Source organism: Argiope bruennichi, chromosome 5 (genome assembly GCF_947563725.1).
Source record: "Argiope bruennichi chromosome 5, qqArgBrue1.1, whole genome shotgun sequence".
Lineage (NCBI taxonomy): Eukaryota > Metazoa > Arthropoda > Arachnida > Araneae > Araneidae > Argiope > Argiope bruennichi.
Genome location: NC_079155.1, coordinates 114,252,235 through 114,260,664, shown reverse-complemented (window position 1 = coordinate 114,260,664; position 8,430 = coordinate 114,252,235). Strand labels below are relative to the sequence as shown.

General features: G+C 33.4%; 2 non-coding genes across 2 annotated transcripts; both read right to left on the bottom strand.

Moving 5' to 3' along the window:
• Window positions 1-4,711: 4,711 nt before the first annotated feature.
• Window positions 4,712-4,789, bottom strand: Trnai-aau (transfer RNA isoleucine (anticodon AAU)). Its single transcript has one exon. It is a non-coding gene; the product is annotated as a tRNA-Ile (tRNA).
• Window positions 4,790-5,444: 655 nt separating this feature from the next.
• Window positions 5,445-5,536, bottom strand: Trnai-uau (transfer RNA isoleucine (anticodon UAU)). The gene is given in 2 exon segments: window positions 5,445-5,480; window positions 5,499-5,536. It is a non-coding gene; the product is annotated as a tRNA-Ile (tRNA).
• Window positions 5,537-8,430: the final 2,894 nt, after the last annotated feature.

Here is an 8,430-nt window from a genome sequence, read left to right as displayed (position 1 = left end):
TATATCTTTCTTTACTCGAAAACTATTACAACGAATTTACTGAAAACTATTACAACGTTTCACTAAAGCATCATCGGTCGTGAGTTCCTGTATGATATATTTCTTGACAGATGAATTGGAAGATCAACAGAATGGTCTCCATGCACAATCTATATTACTCTTGTAATTTTTTTTTCTTTTAGGTTTAGATAAAGAAAATATTCTTTACAATGCCACTTGTATGTAGATATTAGTATAAAGATAGGACCATTTGTCTGCCTAGAGTGACAGCCGAGATGTTGGACAATACTTGGCGAAAATTGAAAAATTACTTTGACATTCTTCGAACTTTCAAGGATGCTGAACATTGACGAGTTTTATTAAAAATTTATAAACCTGTTTATAATATACCGAATTTCAACAATATTTCATTTTCAACAACATGCTCTAATCGGATAACCATATTTTCTATAGATGACTAGAGTAAGTCTGCCGGAATATTAAGAAAATGGCGCCGAATATTGTCCTTCAGATCTGGTAGAGATGACGGTCTTTGACGGTAGATATTGTCCTTCAAATAACCCCACAACCAAAATTCGCAAGGGGTGATGTCCGGCAAGCGAGGAGGCTATACTATTGGAAATGACGACTGATAACTCGTGCTTCTGTGAAATGCTGTATTAACAATCGCTTTACACGACAATCAATATGAGGTGGTGCACTATCCTGCATGAAAAAGATGTCTTGAAGGCATCCACACTGTAGAAGAGTTGGGATTACAAAATCCCTCAGCATATCATGATACCGTTGTCCTGTGACGGAACAGGTTTGGATTCCATTTGAAGTTATCTCTTTAAAGAAATACCGTCCAATGATAAAAGTAGCTGTAAAATCACACCATATTGTCACTTTTTCAGGATGCAAAGGTTGTTCCTGGATAACGTGAGGGTTTTCCTCTGTCCAAATTCGACAGTTGTAGGTGTTAACTTCCCCATTGAGGCAAAAGTGGGCCTCATCACTCCACAGAATGTTCCATGGCCAAGTTGTGTCAACCCATGCGAGCAGGAATTGAAGTACAAATGTCTTACAGACCTCTAAATCCTCAACCTGCAACAGATACACAGACTTGATTTTGTATGGATAAAAATGCAAAATATGCCGTACGATTTTTCGTACAGTTGAATACGGCATATCCAGGACACGGGAAACAACTGGCAAACTCACACTATTATACAGTGACTAACTGCTGGCTTCAACGAGAGCGGACGCAACATTTTCGAACCTGGAAGACGAGATTTTTTTTTCCGTCCTCTACCTGGAAGAATGCCAAGTTGCCCAGTTTTTTCAAATTTCTGCATCATCTTGCCTAGGGCACCTGGAGACATTGAACCTCTTCTTATCTGCTTCACACGACGAAATTCTTTTAAAGCTGCAGCGGAGTTTTATTGGTAGCACTTTTTCTTGTAACGTAGGCATGACGAACAGAGAAGAAACTAATGTTCGTGCAGAATTCACCTTCTTTTTATCCAAAGAAAAATGGTAATAGACATGCGCTGTAACTCAAATTATGTTTCACATTTTCAATATATGCAAATAAATGCCATTTGTGTTATAGCGCTATCTATTGGTGATTTTTTGTGCTAATTTTTTTTAATAAATATAAAGCGCATCATCTGAATAATCTGTAGTTCAAATTTTATCTTATTTTGACCAATAGAACGCATTTTAGAGTCCTCTGGAGTGGATAACTTATTTCTTTCTAACCCTGATTGATATATTGATTGATCTATATTGATTCAAAAGCCAAAATAGATAGATTTGGCCTGTCATGATTCCAATTTGAACATGCAGGTCAGTTCTGGAACCCAGAGTAATTCCTTCCCAAACGAGCAATCCTGCACCACCGTAACGGTCTCGGTGTTCTCTTGGTGGTAACGGGTACCTAGTACTCTCCATATGAAAGTCCGGCGAGAATCAGACTGCAAGCTAAACCGGGACTCGTCGGAAAACAGCACACAAACCCACTGTTGCGGTGTCCACAATGCATGCCCTCTACTCCAGGCTAACTGCAGGCGACAATGAGTTGCAGTAAGTGGAACACATCTGTCAGGCCTACGAGCATATAGACAAATCTGCCTTAACCGTCTGTACACGGTCTGCCTTGAAACTGTTGTACCAGTGTTTGAAGAGAGCTGACGAGTCAGGTCTGATGCTGTGCTTCGTCTGTTTCTTTTGGCAGTAACCGCCAAATACCGGTCCTCATTCGGCGTTGTAATTCGGGGGCGACCTGTGCTGTAACGTGTAACCTGTGCTCTACTCACATTACCATCATCTTGGAATTGTTGCCAAAGCCTGGAGATGACACTCTGGGCGATTCCAAGTTCCTCGGATACTTCCAGCTGGGTATGCCCACATTCCAGACGGCCGATAATTCTAACACGTAAAAAATCATCCAAATGATTCCTGTGTATCATAATTATGCGGTTTATATGAAAGGTTTATAAAGCGATTGCGAACAATTTTACTTCCTTGACTGTATTCCTTATACATCACTCTCTTACACTCTCGTTATTGTGACGAATAATGTAATCTGGTGGCTTCCTGCAATTTGCATATGATTTTTGAAGATGTGTGTAGTCATTTTACGGGTGATATATGTATTTTAGAGTAAGATTTCCGCGTGACTCTGAATTATCCTTAATTTATGGACATGAGTGTATATAAAACTATTGGAGAGACAAGAAATGGACACCTGAATTTCCTTTTTCTAAGCATGAGGAGGGCACGGAAGTATGTGCAATTGTGCTAATGCCCCGAGCCCCAAAATTGTTCTGAATTAGAATTAATGTTTATGTGTTTTTTTCGGTTTTCAGTTCAGAATATACATTCATATTTTAAAAAAAAGTTTAATTCTCATTAACATTTTTTAATACATATAGAACAGTGTCACTTCAATTTGAACAACTAAGAGAATCGGACTAAAATAAAGATAGTAAAAATAATTATAGATTGTTTTATTTGGACACCGCATAACTGCATACCGAATAATGCGCATTGCATACTGCAGCAATTCCTTAACACTCGATAAGTTGGAGGAGACTCTGGCTAGCATAGCTGAGACAATAATAATTTCATTCGCGACATATTGTTTGTTCTGTTTCAATGTCGGGCGGTAGGAATTCATTTTGCATCGCTTTTGATGTGAATACAATGTGATTACTTCACCCACAATGTTTTTTTTAATAAACGTATCACTTCTTTCATGCTTCTATATATCAGGTTTCCGTTTATTTCCTTCCAAAGCTGTGGGTTGTTCATGAAACATCCTGTACTACTATAATTTTTATCTGAAGTTTTCTAAGTTCGGCACTATTGAAATGCCTATTTGTTTTATTTTTTATAATGTGACAGCGTTCACAGAAATAATTGTTCGAACATTTTATTCAAGTCTTTTTTAAGCAAAAACTAAAATGTGAGATTATCTGGTTGTGTTTAGTAAAAATTTCATTAAGAGTTTTTAAAGAATGGATTATACCCGAAACATCGAGAATTTCCCCGATCCGTCCAGTAGAAACGGAGATACGCCTCGAACGTTCCTGATTGGTTGAGAGGCTTCTAGCCCCGCCTCCTGAGACCTATAAAAGGAAGCACCCGCAGCTGCCAGGCGGTGGTGAGTCGAGTGGTGAATTGAGTAGTCGGAAGCGACGGTGAAGAAATCGTCTTCCAGGGACTAGCGGAGTAGAGCTGCTGTGTATACTGTTGTATGCTGCACGTCTCGGCTGAAGATAATCGTCTTCTGTGCTGTATATAGTTGTCGTCTTTGTGCTGTCCTGTGTGTCTTCGTGTAAATAAACGTCGTTGTTTTATTTTCTACTGCTGATTGAGTGTTCTCCACACCATATAACTCCCACTATCCAAACAAACCCCGGAAATTCCGTAACAATAATATTTTGCTTTTTACGATTTAGCTTTATAATGTCTTTTATATTAGGGTGTTTAAAAGAAAGTGTCGATTTTTAAAAGACCCGGTCAATTAAATAGAACTGGGAGGCAAATGTTGTTTATTGATATGTATATCATTGCTGAATTTTATTAGAATTTTTATATTTAATCTTCCTTTCCCGCAACAGTCTTAAAATTAATTACAATTTCATAAAAAGGTCCGAGATACATGCGTAGCCTTTAAATATCTTAAAATTAAAAGAAAAAAAGTACCCATTTGTAACCTCCAAAGTATATTAAATTTGATAGCATTAGGATGGATTATCTTCTGATGTTGGAACATTTTCTTAACAATTGTTTATATCAAAATTCACATGAGAAATTATATTTGTATTCTGGTATATTTTATTGTTATGAAGGAATAAGTTTCGTGTAATATTATGAATATTCATGGAAATTCTCTTGGTGTCGATTTTGGAAGTTTTTTTCTGTAAATTAGATGCACGCAAATCAATCAAAGATGGTTGCTCTGACTATTACTAATATGTAATCAAGTAGAATATCAATCTACCTAACATAAACTAAATAAGCACTTTGATAAAAATTATTTTTTACATTATAAATCAATTTTTGTTTTAATCTTATTTTAGGTTTGGTATATTTGTAATAAAATCATAAGAAAAAAAACAGAATGCAGAATCGTGGAACTTGCTGCGATTCAACGTCTTTTTCAGTCGAGAAAATCACACCTTTTAAAAGTACATAAGGTTGGTTAGACAATACAAAAACTTGGCCCATGGGAGGATCGAACTCACGCACGAACTTCGCGTTATTAGCACGACGCTCTAACCAACTGAGCTAATGGGCCACGCACCGCTGTGTTTTTATTAACTAGTTGTCAGCACTAGATACGTATGGAAAGTTGACTCGTCTTTAAATTATTTCACATATTAATACGTAAAGATGCTTACAAGTATCTATAACAAAGAATAAAAATATTTTGATTCCTCTTTAAAATATAAAAGTAACTGATAATTCATAATTTTGGAATTCAGATTAGTTTTTCATTAAATTTACAACTCTAATAATCGCTTACTCATTGAAAAAATAATTAAATTTACATTGAAAAAAATAGTATTGTAATTTACGCAGGGAAATTATTTAGTTTGACGTTATAGTTGATAAGGAATAAGAAAGGTTAGAATAAACAGAATTTAAATAAAATGAGATTTTTTTTTTATTTCTTTTATGAAAGGAGAAAATGGAACAGCAATGAAATGGGACCAATTTAGGTATGATTATCATTAAATGTGATAACTTTACTGTGATACTTACTTGATATTCGTTGAGTATCTTAATACTTGTTATGATGTAGATAACATTGGCGAAAAATTTATGTGCTATATTTAGTTTTACTCGAATTTCGATGAATGAAAAACCTGTTTAAATGTTAGATTTTGTGATTTTAATTTCTCTGTCATGTAGGCTTCCGAAGGAGGTGTTATATATAAAAAAAAAGGCCCTTCCCCAGGTGAGGCTCGAACTCACAGCCTCGGCATTACTCGCAGATACTGCTATATAAGTACCGCGCGCTAACCAATTGCGCCACTGGGGACACATTGCAAAAACTTTTATATTATAACGAAAAAAATGTAGAAGTAATGTGGAATTTCTCGAGAGTATTTCCTGCTGCCATCTACTGAGGTTAGCAAGAATTTTTAAATCTAAATCTTTTTTCTGAAGGTTCTACGTTCGGAATGTTTAATGACACACAGAAGCTAAACAGCCTCAAATTTTTTATTGGTATTAGACCATTAGTTTATCAGCGGAGATAGATAAGTGACTTAATATATTTGAAAGCAATAAAAGGATTGGTTAAAAACTGGGATAAATTTTTATATCTAAAATAATGGTTTTAGAATTTATATTATTTGTGACATATATTCGTTTCTTAAAATTCTTTTATCTTAAAAAAAAAACAAAAAAAAAAACTGAAAAATTAATTAGCAGTATGGACCCTTTTATTCTTTTAAATGTAAATATTAAAAACGTTTTATTGAAATCTTATAAATTGTGATGATTGTTTTCATTTTCTTTGCTTATAAATTTTAAAGGATCTGAAGATAAAGCTTGCTGCCAACTTATGTTTTCCCCAACAATTTATAAACCTTTGATCTAAGCGAATTTTTTGAAAGTTTAATCAATATAAATTGCATTATCAAATAGTTAAAATAATTTGTTCAAATAAAAGGTAACGAACTGCCTGTTTTAATTATTCTTTGAATTTTATCCAAACTTATGAACTTTTTGGCTTTTTCGTATACGTAGTAGCATAGAGAAAATATAATAATCGTCAAAAAACTCGAACAAAAATTTTGACGAATTTCCACGTTTTAATTCTTATTGAGTTCGAAAAACTCATTTTTAGAAAACGTCCATCTATCTGTCTGTGACAAATATAACTCAAAAACGTTTTGAGCTAGATGTTTGAAATTTCGTATATGGTCTTTATACCAAATTTACAGAATTCTATCAAATGTTGAGCAAAATCTGTTCAGAGGAAGTCTGACCGTCCAGCACGAATAAGATAGATAAAATTCGGTACATAGATTTAACATCTATAGTGTAGACACTTGTTAAAGTTTGCGCCAAAACTAACAAAGGGTCGATTGTTTCAGAAACATATAAACGCGTTAACTCAAAAACGTAATGAGTTAAATATATCAAGTTTGGTATGGGATTTTGTTTTTACAAGCGTAATTTTGTGTCAAATTTTTGTTTCAATTGGTGGGAAAAGCGTGTCTAAAACAGAAATTCGATTTTTGGATACCGTTAACCGCATGCCAGTGATTTATCACCAAAAAACAACAACAACAACAACTCCCAAGTGTGACATAAAGTGAAAATGTTAAATCCACACCTAAAGTTAATATTTAGTCGCTGTTTTATGCCATGCCGCTTATTATGTCGCTGTTTTATGCCATGTAAGACGTTATCTGGCATGACAAGTTTATTAGAGAGTATGCGAGAAACTTTTAGGAAGACCACTCCCATTTGTTTAGTTTACCAGATTAACATTCTAATTCAATAGTAAAGAGCCTATCGAAAAAGATTCGTAATTTTATATAGACCAGATGAAAAGAAGGATATATTTGTACTCTTTTTAGAAATCCAGGGCATACAAATATGAGGACTATTTGAATAGCAATAAAAGTTAATATGACCTCATAAAATGGAATTATTATTTTGTGCTATTTTTATTAGCACAAGATGTCCAACAATATTGCTACGATATCAGCACAATATTGTAGGCATACGAAATATCCAATAACACCTGGGGATACAATATTTTGTGTTAAAAGGGAAAATCTCCGGTTCCAAACTCTTGAAATAAAGCCTTTACTTTATCTTTTTTACACGCTCTTATTTAATTTGACTTGTTTCTTGCTTGTAAAGATAGACATTTGTAAACCATTTTTTAAAAATATTCCTGATATATTAGAATTCTGAAATTTTTCCGATTATTTTCGATAGCAATATACTTTTTAAATATGTCCAGAGTTTAATTAATAATAAATCGATTAATTTTTTAATATCGATTACTTTTTTAATATGTCCAGAATTTAATTAATAATAAATCGATTAATTGCAATGAGATTATTATTTCATATGTGGGGGCGCCATCTGGTAGAAAATCTAAGAAAAATGGATTGTAAGCTTCCATAATATTTATAATAATCACTTCTGGCAATCGCGTAATTTTTTGAAGTGAATAATTGCTAAACATTTCATTTAAATTATTTATGAAGTAGTCTTAATGACCTCCCCAACAGAGAATTTCATAACTTCAAATCTTGACAAACAAGGAATTCGTTATATTTTAGAAGACTTATATCGTTCTGTTTATTGTGCTATGCATCCTCTATTTACTATCATTTCTTCTAAAATTTGGGCTTTAATTTCAATAGGGAAACGATTGATTTAAGTATCAAACAAACCAATGGCATGAATGTGGAATCGAATTAGGTTCATAAAAAATATAAGAACAGAAAGTATGATCATTCACAATTGAAATTTTGTTTGTATTACAAAATATAATTCATAATTTGCGAAGTATAGAATTATTCAATGAACTTTTTCTTTTATTAACCAACAACAAGAAAATTTAGTGCACGACAGTAAGAGGCAATTTTCAAAATATAACATATTTTTACACATCCAATTATAAGATAGGAATAAATTATTAAACATCATAAAAATTGAAATACATTATGCATACGATTAAAATTGCTGCTTATTTAGAATATTTCTCTCTGCGAATCGTGCTTTTATGAGTTTTGCTCTGACAATCATTATTTTTGATTAAAAAAAATGATTTTCTATACATTTCAGATCAGTTGTTGAAATTCTCTTTCGAAAATATTTTTATTAATGCAAGTAACTAGTTACCTTCGGCGACTTGGTGAGTGGAAGTAAGGGTTAGTAAAACTTCAGTTAAATATTTTGTGT